The sequence below is a fragment of the Panthera uncia genome (assembly GCF_023721935.1).
Source record: "Panthera uncia isolate 11264 chromosome B2 unlocalized genomic scaffold, Puncia_PCG_1.0 HiC_scaffold_24, whole genome shotgun sequence".
Taxonomy (NCBI): domain Eukaryota; kingdom Metazoa; phylum Chordata; class Mammalia; order Carnivora; family Felidae; genus Panthera; species Panthera uncia.
In genome coordinates, this window is record NW_026057580.1 from 81,064,367 (window position 1) to 81,079,972 (window position 15,606).

Sequence of the window (15,606 nt, forward strand, 5' to 3'; positions counted from 1 at the left end):
GAAGTGTGGATTTTTTTCCATAAAACTGAGTGGAACAGTGCTGCCTTAGTTATTGACTCTGACCCACCTTCATTCTTAACAGGCTGACCAAAGAGTGCTGAATTTTCATATGCCTTCTTCATGTTAGCTCTTAACCCAGGGCTATTCTCACTCACCCCTTACTTTTTATAAGAAATAAAGAGTAATAAGAAAGTATGGACTTCAATAATATAAAATGAAATAGATTGAAACTTAGGGAGTGTGCTGAATAGCTTCTAAAATCTGTTGCTGGTCAGCTGAAAGAAATATGAAGTTTGTCTCCTCAATATCAGAATGTTACAACAGCAGGATTTCATAAGAACTCATTTATGAAATATTTTGTACAATAAAAAGGGATAGTTTATAAGATAGAAATAGAAGTAGGAAGTAGATAAATGCCAGCAATGGGAAAGTAATGAAAAAACCTCTTACTCTTCTTTTTGAATGCATACAATGTATCTGGCTTTGTTTTTAGTAAGAGATTTTTCTTTTTTTCCACATTTATTTCCCTTTCTCCCATATGCTTGAATATTGATCTTGGCTTTACCAATTCTCTCTCCTGCTTTATAATAAAATACAATGATGTGAATTGCAAATCTATGGGTTGAGTGTAGTCCATTTTTTTAAATTTTAAACTTTTGTTTATTTTTAAGACAGAGAGAGAGAAAGAGAGAGAGAGAGAGAGAGAGAATGAGTGGGAGAGGGACAGAGAGAGAGGGGGACACAGAATCCAAAGCAAGCTCCAGGCTCTGAGCTGTCAGCACAGACCCCAATGCGGGGCTCCCAACTCACATACCGCGAGATCATGACCTGAGCTGAAGTTGGACACTTAACTGACTGAGCCATCCAGGCACCCCCATTTTAATATTGTCTAACATTCTAGAATTTTTTTTTGTTATTATAATCATTAAACTTCTATTTGAAAGGAATTGAGGACATTTCCTTTATAAAATGTGAAAAAAGAACATTTATTCTTAGTTTCATCACCTTTTCTATTTTCCTATGTACCCATCCCTTCATGTTCTTTCTTAGTTCCTCAGACAACCAATTGAGATTCCTCACTGGATATGGTCTTTAAGGCTAACACTTGCTTTGCCCACGATATACCATTTCCTTATCCTGTATGCATCTCTTCACAAATCTTATTTCTGACTGCCATGATAATCTGATTCAAGCTAAGGTAATGATTTTCCAAGGTGATAGATAAGTCTTTGGTAGGGTAAGTATAAAGTCAGCTCAAGACTGGAATCAAAGTAAGTGCAAAGAGGTTAACTGAGCACCTCCAAGTAACTCCCAGTGTGTCTTAGCTTAAGCTAGGAATTTAAAGAGTTGATGCTATGTTATTTGATAAAATAAATCATCACATTACCATGCCTTCTCATTAATAGACAATATAACTGGTCAGTGTGCCCAGAGGTATCTAAATTTTTCACTTAGATTCTGGATATATGTAGATTCTCTGCTTCAAATGATTCTGTTCACTCAAGGTCTTTACTTGAGGAGCTGATGGTCTTTTTATATACACAGGTCCATTCGATGAATGAAAACCATAATAACATGCAAGACAACGAGACTCCAGTCTTATTAGAATAGCCTTTATCTGATTATAGAGATTCAGCAATTTGGTCCATGAAAATCCTCCTTTTAGAAAATTTCTGAGCTATGCAAATATGCCCACTCTTAAAATTCCACCAGTTTAATTTACTAAGAACTTTAATATATTAATCTTCCCAAACGACATGGCCTTTTAACTAGGGATTTCAAGGAGTGACTAATTTGAGAATTGCAGACCGTGTGGCAAGTCCATGAGGAATATCTATTTGAACAGTTGGATTGCTCAGTTTCCAACACTGACAGCAGTAATTGTTAGAAATTTAAGACACCTTTTCATAAAAGGGAAATAGACTATTATTGTATATCAGAGATCATATCTTCTCACTTTTATGTTTCTATTTCATATTTAGAAGGAAATGAGAGGTTAGATTTATAAGGTAATGCCTTCGTGGTGTTTTGGAGTAGAAGACTAAGAGACAGCTCAGAGAATATCTGTTCCAAGAACATTAAGTCCCAGCAAGTGTACTTGGCCAAGGTTATAGAGGAAATTAAGACTGTGCCAACATAGGACCTGTCACTAGGTCCAGTTCACCCCCCCCCCTTTTTATTGTTTTTGCTATGACACCTTTCATGTTTTATTGTACAAAAATGAAAAGCCAAGTGATTGTATTTTCCTGTTTCCCAGGGTTATTCAGAGTGATGTTTGTTTATATTCTTGGTGTTAATGACAGTGTCAGCTAATACACTAGAAATTTTCTCAAGTAACTTGACAACTGTATATGTGGCATTGTACATCACTTAAATTGAGAGAAAAGTATGACTAATGCAGCATGCATCAAAATTAATTCTGTCATGAAGTACTCTCTATGAGTCATAGAAGCCACAATAGTGTGTTTAGAATAATAATAAGACAAGGAATAATGGCATCCTAAAATTTAATGAGGTAGTTTAGTTTAAATGTACATTGTTAGTTTGTGTCAACCTACTGCCCATTGCAAGCAGCACATTTTTTTTAACAACCTTGTGCAATGGGGCTGTAAATTACCATAATTAAATTAAGCCATAACCTTATCCAGGCAATATGAGGTATTTGTACTTTGTTTCTGTAATCATATTATCTGCTCAGAACAGAAACCACAGTGGGAAAAAAAATCAAACAGCACAATCAACCACATCATTTGTAAGTTTTCAAAAGGAAAATAAAGCTATTTGTGATTTCTACCCATTTTCCAGGTAAAAAAACTTCCTTGTGTGGGTTAAAAGTCTCCGTGATGGGAATTAAGCAGTTATATGTTATATCATTTGTAGCTTCCACAACCACTTTTCGTATTAAGAACATTTGACCCTCAAAGTATCATGTTCAAGCTCTGGTTTCCAACTTCACAATAATTGCCTTGCCTATTTCACTCATAGCCTCTAAAGAATTGAAAAAAATGTAGATGACAGAGTCACCAAACATATCCATAACATATTCACATCACATCCTCATGGAATGTAACTATGACAATTACTGTGTTTCCGACTCTCGTTCTCTACGAGAGATGCCAATTGGTCCACAGGTCAGGTGTTTCATGATCTTACTATCTTTGCACTTTATTCTTTTTTTTTTTTCTTAATTTTTTTAATGTTTATTTTTGAGAGAAGAAAGAGAGAGACAGAGCGTGTGCAGAAGAGGGCAGAGAAAGCGGGAGACACAGAATCCAAAGCAGGCTCCAGGCTCTGAGCTGTCAGCACAGAGCCCAACACCGGGCTCAGGAGCCTCTGAGCTATGAGATCATGACCTGAGCTGCTTAACTGACTGAGCCACCCAGGCGACCCTGCACTTCATTCTTAAAGCTACAGGTAGAGTTACAATCATGAAAGAACTTGAATTGGCCACACAAAATATAAGGAGAGCAGATGTTTCGAGAAAAATTAAATGTATGTGTTTGTGATTATGAGGTTTATATGATGGTTAATATTTACTGCTCTTAAGCCAGGGTTAGAATGGCTTTGCTACTTGGCCCTGGGCTACTTTTGAAGTTGCTCAGTAAAACTACAAATACATAGAGGTGGTGTTAAAAAACAAAAAAAAAATCACAGTGTTGATGAGTCAGTCAAGTTTCTTGGAGCATCTGGAAAAAATGAATAAATAAAACAAAAGGAAAATAAACCAGTTCCCAGTAGAGTAGGAGTTGATATGTCATCATCACCAATCAAGGAGAGTGAGGCCAAGTAAGTAGTTTCTAAATGAAATTATATGAATATGGCAAGGTGTTGAGGAATTTTGCTCGAAAGAAAAAAATGTATAGAATGATAGATTTTTTTAAAGTATAATCTTTACTCATGGTTCACTGTTTCTGTGTTATCACATTAATACCTAATGGTTTAAAATGTGAAAAAAAATGCATTTAAACACAAATAACCAAGTATTAAGTAGGAGAGTTATGTTGCTTTGCACATTATTCTCTTCTGTGGTAAAATAGCAAGTAGTAACACCATTAATTTCAGTCCTGTGAGTTTAAATGAATCATGATGTACTATTTATTTTTCTTGTCATTGAGTATGTCAGCAAGAGGCTAATTAGTTTGAAAATCTCATTTAGAATACCTTCTACTTTATAATCCCTGCACATGGAAATTGACAGTATTTAGTGAAAGAGAACACAGTGCAATACCATTAGAACAAAATTTGTTCTTATATTTATCTTTCTGCAAATGAGACTAAAGAATTGGAGTCCATTTTGTCTAATTGCTATATTATTCAAAATTGATGATGTTTTCTAAGTCATGAAGATCATATCTAATATTTAACTGAAGTTCTGGGAGAGAAGGTAAAGGTATTTTCTAGAAAGACCTCATTTTTTAGAAGCAGCTTTCTTATTTTCTATTGTTATCATGAGGTATATGCCAAGTTGTAAGATGTAATTTTATATATTTAGAAATTTCTGGTTGCAATGTTTAGAATAAAATTCCTTCAAATTGATATCTTCAGATAAAAAAATTTTTTTTATTAAATGATGATTCTTCATTAGAAAGCCAAACACTTGATAAATGCTACACATAGGTTATCTATTCATTTCCAAAAATAACCTATAGTTAACCATTACACTAGTTTTACAGATGATGAGATGAGGGTCATATGCCAGTGAGTGATAGAGAAGGGATTAGAACCTATTAGTATTACTCAAGAGCATGAGCTGTGTTGTATTATACTGTATGTTAGCCCTGATTTCTGTGTATTGTTCCAAACCTTCCTATTTATTCACTGATCAATAATTTAGTCTTTATGAATTTCAATTATCTGATTGATAATTGGATACTTTATAACCACTTCATAAAACAAATTTGTAGAATGTTGTTGAGAGTGCTATGAGAAAGACCCTAGCATGTACTATGTATGAGTGCAAATGGACACAATTTTTAAAGAGAAATTTGGAAATTAGGGACACCTGGGAGGCTCAGCCAGTTGAGCACCTGACCCTTGGTTTCAGGTCTGGTTGTGATCTCATGATTTGTGAGATGGAGCCCCCCATTGGGCTCTGCACTGGCAGCACAGAGCCTGCTTGGGATTCCCTCTCTCCCTCTCTCTGTCTCTCTCCTGTTCTTTCTTTCTCTCTCTCAAAATAAATAAACTAAATTAAAAAGAAAACAATTTGGAAATTAATCAAGGGCCTGTAAAGCTTTTGTACCTTGTGCTTCCACAACTAATAACATGTCCTAAAAGAATAATCACAGATGTGGATAATGATTTATATGTAGCCTGTAACCATCTTTGAAGAGAATGTTCAGCAATACCAATAAATCTAAGATTTGCGAATTACTAGATAAGTTGATATGATAGAGACATTCTCAATTCCAAAACATGCAAGCAATAAATTCTGTCATTGAGATTAGAGATAATATGTCAAAGTCAGAATGAGTTGAACACTTTGGTTGTAGCCAGTACACTTAAAATGTTAAAGAACATCTGCATAAGGACATGCTTATGGTTGCCTGAGAAAGTCCTCCAGAACATAGATTAAATACAATAAGAAGTAGTAGCAATAGTCATGGTGTCTGGGGACCATGGAAGCCAATGGTAATGATGGATTAAAAAGAGAATAAGACACACATCAGTAAAAATATAAGAGAATGAAGGTGAAGAAAAACCCTTTGGATTTGATTATATCACTAACCTATTACTAACATTTGTAGCTCATGAAATATTTTAATACATTTTCATGATCTTCATACTACTGTTGTGTGGTAGGTTTATCTCCAAGAGAATTGTTTCATTAGAGTCATTGGGATGGAAATCAAATTTCTGAGGGCTAGCTAGATAATTTTAATTGGTAAACAATATGTTTGTTCATATGTCTTGGTATTATGCTTTTGTCTGCATCCTAGATTTTTAATTAATTTATTATATATGATCCTTTTGATCCTTCCAATAGGTTTTCCTTACAACCTATGTTATGTTTAGTGTAAAATAACCTTATTTCACTGATGCCAGATTTAAATAGTTTAAGAAATATTTTTTAACACCCACACCCACATGTATACACACTTATACACACACCCATACCCACACATGTACATCAACTGTAACTTGAAACTTCCAACAAGATCAATGTGAATAAAACAAACGTACTGAAAATTTTTGCTTCTGGTCAATTTGTGAAATTTAGTTCTTCTGGCTTCTTGGGAACAGCACACCATGGTGATAAAAAGACAGACTTGTACACCAGGTGGATGAGTTCAGGCAAGACACTAGCCTCAGCCAGCCTATTTCTTCATCAATAAAATGGAGTTAATTATGGTAACAATTTACAGGGTTATTGTAGTGATTAAATTAGAAAATAAATGTAAGACATTTAGCACTATTCCTAGCACACAGTAAAAGCACTCGTGAAATATTAGCTATTATTATTAGGAATATTCGAAGGAGGATTGAATCTATCACACATTATTTTATTACAGTGGGACTTTATTAAAGCATAATGAGCTAAATCAGAAATACATAAAAACATATTTATCCTAAATACAATGCTTGGCACACATTAAGCCTACAGATGAATTAAATAAGTCAGGGAATGTGACAAGTTTAACCTATAGAAATGTCATAGAGTTATTTCTGCATTATATAAATGATAATAAGAAGAAATACACTTTGAGCATTATCTCAGTTGGGAAATACTCCTGTGGATTCAGAGTAATATAAATTGAAATAGGTTTTGTCATGAACATTCAAACCATATTAGACGTGCTATCATATAATTGACTGATAATGATCAAGAAGCATGTCCTCTGGGTTTAGTCTGCTAACATTACATGAACTAATTTCTATAGTTAATAGCTAATTGTCAGTTGGAATGATCTTTTCTCTGTACTTCTTAGAAATCCCTTGACCATTACATATAGGGAGTATTATTTCACATCTCTGCATCTCTCCACCTTATACTGTCTCCTATGCTGGATTGGTCTTCTTTTTTCCCCCTGATAAACTCCAATATTACCAATCCTATGAATCCTCCTAGAGAGAGCCTTTCCACTGCCTCCCCCACCAACACTGATTGGTTGATACATCTTCTTGTTTCTAGGGGGAACCAACATAAAAGCCCCCCCCCACTGCCCACCCCAAACCAGGTTGAAACTTTTCTTCTGATGAGACCACATCCATACTTAGCTTTCCCTTCTCCTATTCTGTTTCCCCCATCCTCCCCTTCCTGAGAACACTCTTTCTAGAAATCACTTTGTCAAGAATCCCAGTCTCAGTCTCTACTTATACAAAATCCACCCCATCACAACTTTTCTGATTTCTACAGACCAGTCCTTAGACAGCAAACTCCATCATGGTTAACACTTATTCTATTATGTCTCTTATAATGTAGAATGCCTGGTATCACATTGCTTTAGCTGTCTTTCTTCCCTACAAGACTGAGCTCCATGAGATGAGGAATATTATCTTATTGTCTTTAAGAATATTGTCTATTCTTAAAGCTGTGGATTATGCCTATCACCTATCAGTTGCTAAATGAAAGTTTATTAAGTGAATAACTCAAAATATACTCCTCTGTATTAGCACTAACATTGAATCTTTTTAAATATACTCATTCAAATTCACAAGAATATTGACAAGCACCTTTAAATATAAGGAGCAATATTTCAAGTATAAAAAGATTCTAATTTAAAAAAAAATTACATTGCATTTTAAAATGTGAATACATGGCTTTTATTAAATCTGTGGCCTTTTAGTAAGGATTCTTATGAACTTAGTATGATAATTGTTGGGAGAATACCACATGTGCAATTTGATAAACTAATGTGTAAATCTCTGTAAATATATCTAAAACAATGACAGATAAATTATAATGAAGTGACTCATGAATTCCACTTAAGTCAATATATAACGAAGAGTCAAAAATATATTTAATTTTGAACTGAACTCCAAACAACACAATGTGAGTACCTAAAAGTCATTTGATTCTAAAAGTCTTTTGTATGTTTTAAGTAGACACATATTTATTCTTATGAGTGTTGCTTTGATTGAGGGAAAACCTGATTTTGCAATCCATGTTTGAACTTTCTTCAGGAAAAAATGAAAATTAGCATTAGCATTAGTAAAATAAAAAAGTAGAGAAATCATCATGTGAATATTTTTCCAAAACCTTTTGTTCTTACTAATATTATGGAAAATATTGTTCTTAGGATTTTAAATATTTCTCTATACTTGCAATGTTAGTAATATTCTCTAGTCATTGGTTAATTCTAAGCTTTATGATGATGTTATAATAAATGCCTATTAACTACAAATGACTAGAAAGAAGCAGGAAGCCACCATATCTAATGATTAACTTGGGGTTTTCTGAACAAGTACTTATATATTTTCATTAATTCTGTATCCAGATGACAACATTTGGAAAGGAAGTACATTGATTATCATAAGCAGTATCTTAAGGTCAGGGTTTATTTCCCCCTTTGTTTCCATCTTAATTATACAACTTTATTTTCTTTAGTTTTGAAAGGTATTTTTTTATTAAAAATATCTTCATTGGGGCACCTGGATGGCTCAGTCGGTTAAGTGTCCAACTTCAGCTCAGGTCATGATCTCTTGTGGGTTCGATCCCCGCGTAGGGCTCTGTGCAGACAGCTCGGAGCCTGGAGCCTGCTTCGGATTCTATGTTTCCCTTTCTCTCTGCCACTCCGCTGGTCACACACACTTTATACCTATCTCTCACCCTTTCTAAAATGTAAGTAAACATTAAAAAGTTAAAAAAAAATCTTAATTTGATTAATCGAATGGGAAATTTTGCTTCTATATTTTTAAAAACTTTTGTAACCATACAAAAATTGTTGCTGTTCTTCTTTGACTATCTCTTGCCTTAGAGCAGTGCCTCTCAAAGTCTAATGTGATTATGAATCACCTAGGATCTTATTAAAATGTATTGTCTCATTGGGATTTTTGGGTGGCTCATTCGGCTGGGCATTTGACTCTTAATTTCAGCTCAGGTCATGATCCCAGGGTCTTGGGATCAAGCCCCAAGATGGGCTCTGTGCTGAGTGTGGAGCATGCTTAAGATTCTCTCTCTCTCTCCCTCTGCCCCCTCCCCGCCACCCCACTCACACACTCTCTCTCTAAAAAATTATTTAAAAATGCATAGTTTCATTAAGTATCGGTGGACAGTGGCCTGAGAACCTGCATTTCTAAGTAGTCCTAGGGTGTTGTCAAGGCTGCTAATCTGCAGACCACACCTCAAGAAACAAGGTCTTGGTTGCTTATCCTTTGTAATCTCAATCTCTTTACATTGATTCTTTCCAAATAAAGCAAATTTTGAACGATTCCAAGAGATGACACCTCTGAGAACTATTGTGACCTTCTACCTGGCTTAGGCCTTCATACCAAAAGGTCGGCCTCAGCATTTCAGAATCCGTCCCTAATTACTCTGACTTTGCAGCAGGGATGGCGTCAAACCATGGACAACTTCAGCGTGCAGTTGGCGTGCAATGGCTCTGTCACGCTTTGGTGAAATTTTTTGGCTATGAAGAAAGTGAAGTTGGCACAACGTATAGAAACTTTGCTGTGACAAGGAGGCCAGATAGTTAGTGGCAGTTTGACAAGTCTCTCTGCACAAAAACAAATTAAGATGTCTTGACAGCTCTGAAAAAGCTGTTCTCTTTGGCATTTTACTTCCTCCAGTGTTCTCCGAGTATGTTATCTCAATTTTTCATAAAGCTACACTTGTAGCCCAGGAATTTCCTTAATAGCCAAGTCACAGCTCAGAGTTCTGTCAGTTGTGAATAACCCTCAAGGATTTTTATTCCCTTGTCAAATGTGCCTGTATAGTATTCCAGCCATCAAGCCTTTCATTTCAATAAAACTTTTACGCTCCCAAGGCTTTCACATCTCTGATCTTATATCATCTTATCTTCCTACGGAATAAAATAGTATAGATAACCTTTTTTTTATATTCATTGACACAATAAACATTAATTAAATTCCTGCTACCGGCAAGGCTATGGTAGTTACCACAGAAGATATAAAGATTAATAAGTCATGGCACTGCCCTCAGAGAACCTATAATGCAGCAGAGAGATAAAAACATGTGCATGATTGCGAGGTAGAAAAGGATAAGTGTTTCAGTGAGTTATAGATCACATACGGGGAGAATTTTTCAAAGCATGCAATCATTTCCAGCGCAGAGCAGTGTGTGGGAGGTTTAGAAGGTGCCACAGCGCAGTAGCTTCCTAGCTGGACTTTGAAAATGATGAGAATTTAGAAGTGGAGATGAGACAGGAGCTGTGGCAACACATCATGGAGCTGGAAAACTAGGGATGCTGCTTGGGGAATAGGTAGGTATCACCTCTTTGTTGTGGTTGTGGCCATTGTATTTAAAGTATGGAAAGAGTAGGTGGACACTAGAATATCAGTGGGTTATTTTGGAAAGATGAGTGTGTAGACGTGTTTTCACTTTCCTCATTCTTTTTACAGCAGAATAAAATGAGGCACAGAGAGATGAGATGATTGCTACAGAGTCCAAAAGCTTGTAAATGACAACATTGTGTTTTCCACCTAGTATCTGGGCTCACTGTGCTACCCTCAAGGAGAGTGACCTGTTGGATCCTAGCTCCGCCCCTTCACTGCAGCTGGAAGGCTCATAGCCACTCCTGCAGGATCAGAGGGAGGAAGGGAGAATACCTCCAGGGACACACCTTAGGGACAGGAGAGTAAAAACTAACAGGTTTTTACCTGAAAGAAAGATAAAAAGGTATCATTTAAGATTCATTTGGTTCTGCTTTAGGATTTTTGTGAACTAAAATATCTGGATTTAGTGCAACTCTTCTTGATGTATTTTGATTTTTGTAATATTACAAACTGTTTTTTTTTCCTCTATTCATGCCTCAGGTGCATGCCTTTTTACAAGATGTATGACTTGCCACAAAAAAACCCACAAATGTGTAAATTGCATTTGGCTAGCCATCATATTTAATTTTTTTCCCTTAAACTGTGTTATTACCTCCTAGGCACTTTCTGCAGCACATTTGTTGAAAATAGATAATATATCATCATGGCTTTTCACGGCAAAGAAGGGGATTTTAATGAAAATGCCACTTTTAATAAGAAACCTCAATAATATGTGGTCTTGATTGTTCCAGCTGAGATATTAATGTCTGGCACTTTTTTCCTAGAATTCAGTAACAAAAAGGTGTAACAAGTTTGGTTTGAAATACAATGCTAAAGAGTTAGAAAAATAATTGTCTTGAGATAGGACATATGGTTTATATAAAGTAAAATTCTCAACATTTACTGTAAGCTATATACTATTTCTTCCAAATATTTTCTTTTCTTATTGCTACCGTGCCTCAAAGTTGAAAAAAGAAAGAAACAGATAACACTAGTAATTAAGCCAAATTTTAATAATATATTCCTATTTTAAATTTCATAATTTTATATTTAGTCCTGAAAAAGAAAAATATAAAGGTATTTTTAAAATCTTCAGCATTCTGTTTTAAAGATGTTTGTCCCCACACTAAGGGAAAATTGTGCATCTCTAAATTTATGTATAAGAAATAGTCAGAATGTCTGTTACTAAATTCTTTTCTCCCTAACCCAACCAAGTGGCCATATAAACTGTTCAGGGAGAATATATAGTAAAGTAGGGCAGGATGGATAATACACCTTCCCATTCAGGAGCGCCTGGATGGCTCAGTCGGTTAAGCATCCGACTTCAGCTTAGGTCATGATCTCACGGTTTATGAGTTTGAGCCCCACGTCGGGCTCTGTGCTGACAGTTCAGAGCCTGGAGCCTACTTCAGACTCTATCTCCCCTCTCTCTACCCCTCCCCTGTTCATGTTCTGTGTCTCTCTGTCTCTCAATAATAAATAAACATTAAAAAAATAAAAAAAAATACACCTTCCATTTTTCAGAAACCTAAAAGGAGAAGAAAGCTTGAAGTAGGTGAAAGTTTCAAAGAAGTCATTTATTTATTCATACAATATTGAGTGTGTCAGGTGACCTTACTGCATGTTAGGTGATGTATGGCAGAGGGACGAAGTGGAAAGGTTGGCCATGCATGAATCATTGTAGCCAAGCAAGCAGATTGAATTGTATTCTCAGTCTAGAGCCCTCAGAGTATAGACATGCTGTTGCCCATTTGCAAAGAAAGGGACCTGGCAGGAAAGGATGGGGCAGATGTGAGCATGGACATACTGTAAAAACTAACAAAACTGAAGCACAGAGCTCAGTGAGCACTTGGCATGCTAGTTGTTGGTCTACAGAAAGATTGTTTCACTGTTTTATTTCCTGGTACCCTGTTTTTCATAAGGTATATGGAGATCTGGTATACAGTAGGCACTTCTTATTTATTGATTGTCCCAATTCTCACCTTGATAATTGGCTAATAATCATCCTGAAGTTTTTACAAACTTCTTGCAAAAACATGTTGAATTCTTCATTAAGCATACTTTGTGTTGCACTTGATAGTAGCTTTTACTAATTGTAAATGAGTTATACTAAATGACCACTGAATTACACCAATTACAACAAACAAATGAAAAAAAAACCAGGCAAAAGCTGTTATGAGAAGAAAACAAATAGGAAATCTAATACCACTTTCATTATAGTCACATGTCATGAAATCTCAAAAACATATCTCTCCTAGAGAGGCAGGAGTAGGACTATTCTGAATGGTAGAACCTATACAACATCTCAACATGGTGACCCAGAAAAGGGAATGATTATATTGGTTGGAACATGACAGAACCCTCAAAAGTGCATAGAAGCAGATATATACATTGTAAAAAATATAGATCACAGTTAACTTAGTGCTGTAATGGTGAAAACATAAAGTTTTCATCATGATAAAAATCACAGAGAATCTGAATGTCTTCTTAGGGAAATATTTTTCTGTCATGGCTGAGATTATCTTATCCATTCTTGTACTCTTTTTTTGCTGTATGTCAGTGTTACTTGCAGTCAGAAAGCCTTGTGTTTTACATATCATGGGTAGTATTTAGGACATTTTTGGTAATGAATATTTATTTTAAAATCACTTCGTCATCCAGTAAAGTCTGCCCAAACAGATAGTTATTAAAAGGCCACTGGATAAACGGCATATCTTGCCTACTAATTTGTCATGTCACTAAATAAAATCTTCACATAAAAAGAGATTGAATTGGATGCCTGCTACAAATGCTTTTAGATGTAACATTTTTGTTATCCTCGTCACCAACAGATTCACCATATTTCTGAACCCTTTTAAAATTTTTGGCTCTCCATCTTTACAGGTAAATATATGCCCCTAATAGACTGGAAACTTTGGATCTTGTTGTACCCATGTAAAGATAAAACAGAAAAAATTCAAGTTAAGAGAATTTCATACCCTACATAGTTCTTCTAGACTTTTAAGAAAAGTTAAACATTGGCAAATTATTAAATTCCAAGTCAATGACATTATTTTCCCCTTACTGTTATCCCACCTATATGATTTATCTTGTGTTTTTGGCTAAATGAAGACTATATTATCTTCTGAACAGCTCATCTCAGAAACATAGGCCAACTCACATTTATTAGAGCCAATAGTTTTGACGGTCAATGAAAGGTGGACAGCTCAGCTGAAGCCTGAAGACAACCTTTGTGCCCTTTCACAAGTCTTTGTTATCCCAGAGGATAAAGAAGGTTAAAAAATGGAAGGACTCTTGGTCTCAGTTAGATTTAAAAGTCTTTGTGATCATATCCAAAGATCTGGGAAGGATTTATATGGCATTATATATATGGAAGGAAGAATGACTGTCTGAGCCAAGAATTCCCAACACTGCAACTTGTTTAAAAATATACTCTGTTTTCAAATGTGGTGCCATTGATGATTCTCCATATTCTACTTAGTTGGACTTGGACAAAAAAGAGTATGCAAATAAAAATTACAACCTGAGTTCTTTATGAATGTGTTGGAATGAGCTTCTTCCAAGCTATCCTTCTGAAAGTAGTAGTATTCCATGAGATAAAAACAGTAGTCAATGAGATGATGCATGGCAAAGGCTTAACACAGTATCAGAAATAAAGTCCACATGCAATAAATGTTACTAATCCTTATTGCTATTTTTATATCATGCTTTACCAAAGGCGAGGGAGGCCTGTGGTGAAACCAAATACAATTTATTCTGCCACTTCATTATTAGCATATGAAAGTTCCTGAAAAACTTGCTTAAATATGTTTAACTAATTTTTCCCCAAATATAAAGAGACCTGTTTTCGTAGAAGGAGTTGGGAGCCAAGTTTGGGAAATATCAATCTAACAATAGCTCATAAGGAAAGGCATTTCAGTTAAGTGGGTATGTTCTGACTTCCTACTGCATGTCTGGTTTCCAGGTTGCACTAAGGGCTGAAGTGAATACAAAGAAGCTAGACAGAGATACTAATTTTAAAAACTCTAAAAGAGGGAAATGGGACTAATGTACACAACTTAAATCAAGATAATATATAATTACATTCTGGAGTGTTTAATATTGAGTACTTTAGTTGGTGAGAAATGGAATAGCATACTTTTTAATTTAATTTAATTTAAGTTTAGTTTAGTTTAGTTTCGTTGTATTTTGAGAAAGAGAATGCAGGCAGGGGAGGGGCAGAAAGAGAGAAGGAAACGGAGAGAATCCCAAGCAGGCTCTGAGCTGTCATTACAGAGCCCAAACATGGGGCTCAAACTCACAAACCCTGAGATCATGACCTGAGCCAAAATCAAGAGTAGGATGCTAAAGCAACTGAGCCACCCAAAACTTTAGACAATAAGTCTAATTTTCATAATTTCATGAAAATGGGGACCCTTGTTGGGGAATTTGAATTTGAATATACCTAAAGGACTAAGAAGCCCATCCATAAACAAAGATTGGGGCATAGGACAGACGCTAAATAAGTAAAGAAAACTTCAGGATGAGCAGGAGGGAGCCACTCTACAATACAAGGCAAACAAGCAAGGTGATGAAAGTGGTGTTTATGCACAGAACTCTGGACGAAGTGTGGTTGGTTGGGTTGAAATTGAAAATCATGGGAATCAGAGAAGACATTCAAGTGTCATCACTGGAGTCCTGGGGCCACAGGGAACCACTGCAGCCGAGCGGTAGTTCTGGACCCAAGTGCTTGTTCACACTCCATTTCCATCAGTTACCATATGAACTTGGGCATGGTCCTGAACCTCAGTGACAGTTTTTAATCCATCAAATGGGGATAGGAATGTTATCAATGCCATGAGGTTACTGCAAGGTACAAATGAAATATATGAAATAGTGTTAGAACAGTTCTGCCTCATAGTGTGCAGCAAATCAGTGAGCTCTAATTAGCTGTGATGAAAAATGAAAGGAAAACTGTTTCAAGGTGTTAATGAAACAGACTTTATAAAAATCTGCTATACTATAGCATATGTACAGTCCACTTCCCAGCAGCCCCTCACTGCCTCTGGAATTGCTGCCTCCCCATCCCCTTCAAACAATCAGTTTTCTACACTATAGCCAGAGCTATCTCTCTAAAATGCAGACCAGATGACTGCATTCCCCCTTCAGTGACCCTCTACAGTTCCTAGTCCC

The 15,606-nt window shown here is 35.8% G+C and overlaps 1 protein-coding gene across 3 annotated transcripts in view; it reads left to right on the plus strand.

The window, feature by feature from the left end:
- The window catches only part of NKAIN2 (sodium/potassium transporting ATPase interacting 2), a 981,572-nt gene that overhangs the window by 661,571 nt on the left and 304,395 nt on the right, over positions 1–15,606 (plus strand). The gene's annotated exons all lie outside the window — the stretch shown is intronic.